This window comes from Sceloporus undulatus, chromosome 3, assembly GCF_019175285.1.
Source record: "Sceloporus undulatus isolate JIND9_A2432 ecotype Alabama chromosome 3, SceUnd_v1.1, whole genome shotgun sequence".
NCBI classification, from domain to species: Eukaryota; Metazoa; Chordata; class Lepidosauria; order Squamata; family Phrynosomatidae; genus Sceloporus; species Sceloporus undulatus.
This window is the reverse complement of record NC_056524.1, coordinates 11,035,960-11,037,899: the sequence shown is the minus strand read 5'-3', so window position 1 is coordinate 11,037,899 and position 1,940 is coordinate 11,035,960.

Here is a 1,940-nt window from a genome sequence, read left to right as displayed (position 1 = left end):
TCTGAAGGAAAGCAGTAGAAAATAATGATGTGTTTCTCCTGAAGAACAGCACTTTCTCTGCCACAAATCAACCAGATGGTAGCATTCAAAGATACGCTGTTGAGTCTGTAGAATCAGAAATGTAGAGGGATCTTTGTAGCACCCTGAGACTAACGAAAGAAAGAGTTGGCAGCTTCCACTCTACCAAATGCATCTGAGGAAGTGACTTAAGTCTGATGAAATCTCATGTTGCCAATTCTTTCTTTCAGTTTAGTCTCAAAGTGCATCAACAAAAGGTGTCCTTTTAGAGAGGTGTCAGCCCGGGGGGGGGGGACTGGAAAACATTAGAAACAAAACATTTCCTCCTGTTTTTTCCCCTGAATCATGCTAAAATAAATCATCCATGATTATCTTCTTCCTTTTTTGAATGTTTTTTTCCTTTTTCTGTTTTTTTAATCCAAGCCTCACATTTCTCCTTTGATAATGAAGCCCTAGTTTTAATCTTTCTTAGTATCTTTTTAACATACGGTATATATCTGAAGTCTAGAATTTTTAGTCAAAACCCAGAGTTGACTTATTTCATGAGTCAATGTTAGTGCTGTACTTTAACTCTACTTTAAAAAGGTACATCCCCTAGGCAAGAGTAATCTGCCCGGGAAGCACTGACCCCACTCTAGTCTTTCATCCATCCAACTTTAGGATGAGGACAAACAGTTTATGCCTGCTGGAATTTTGTTAAATTCTTTAGCATTGTTTTCCGTTCATCCATTTAGATACTTTGTTACATGGCCCTAAGTTTTGCCCTCGACTTATCCACGGGTCATATCAAATCCATAATTCTGGCCCCAAACCTCCCTCAACTTATATATGATGTCAACTTATAGTCGACTGACTATATAAGTAAGTACTGATAAAAACCATACACAGCAAGCAGTCGTAAAACATGCATCCTCCTTCCATCCCATAAAGGAGCAAGAGGGCAAATGTCTTTCTTAGGCATTGCCTAGGGCAACCAAGTAAATAAAACTGCTTTTAAGTTTTACCCATGAGAGCTGTCGCTTTTTCCTCCTAGGCAAATGTAGGGAGAATTATTTCATCAGTTGATCAACTCAAAATTCCCAGCTAATCACTGAGACTTCTATATATTAGAAGCCAGCTGTAAAAATGCCAGGAGAAGCATAGTGAGCACTCTGGAGCTGGTATGCATTGCTTAAGACGGGTTGAATAAAGTTCATCAGTATCTATGCTTAGAGCTTTGTCTCATTTTTGGTTCTCTTTGGACCAACTGCATTTTGCAAACAGTTGTGGCACTCTTACCTATTAAAAAATAAAAAGTGCCAGATAATTTCCCTGGGTGACTCTGCCAGGCCACAGACAAGCCATTTCCTGAAGCAATGCAAAACTGGATGCAGGGAAGGGACATTTTTTAAAATAAATAAACGGGGAGGCGAAGAGCCAGGTGAAGACTAAAATCCATTTGTCTTTTCCACAGACAAAGGAAAGTCAGAAAAACATTGCTTTAAAAAATACAGTCTTGTTAAAAAAAATTTTTAAAAAATACAGTTCGCCCTCCATATCCACAGATTTTTTTTATCCATGGATTCAACCATCACACAGATTGAAAATATTCACAATTGTATCAATCCAAAAATCAAACTTGATTTGCCACTTTATATAAGTTCATTATTAAAGTTTACTGTGCCATTGTGTTAATGAGACTTGAGCATCAACAGATTTTGGTATCCACGGGGGGGGGGGGGGGTTGGGTAAGGTCCTGGGACCAAACCCCAGCAGATACCTAGGGCCCACTGTATGTAATGAGCAGCTTCATGACCAAAGCAGCCATAAAAATGAAATATGCTAACACTTTGTCCTACTTGGTATCTGTCTTTTACCTGGTAGCCTCACTTGCTTTTGACCCAGCAGGGTTATCTGCCACCATGGGAAAACATGTGGCTGTA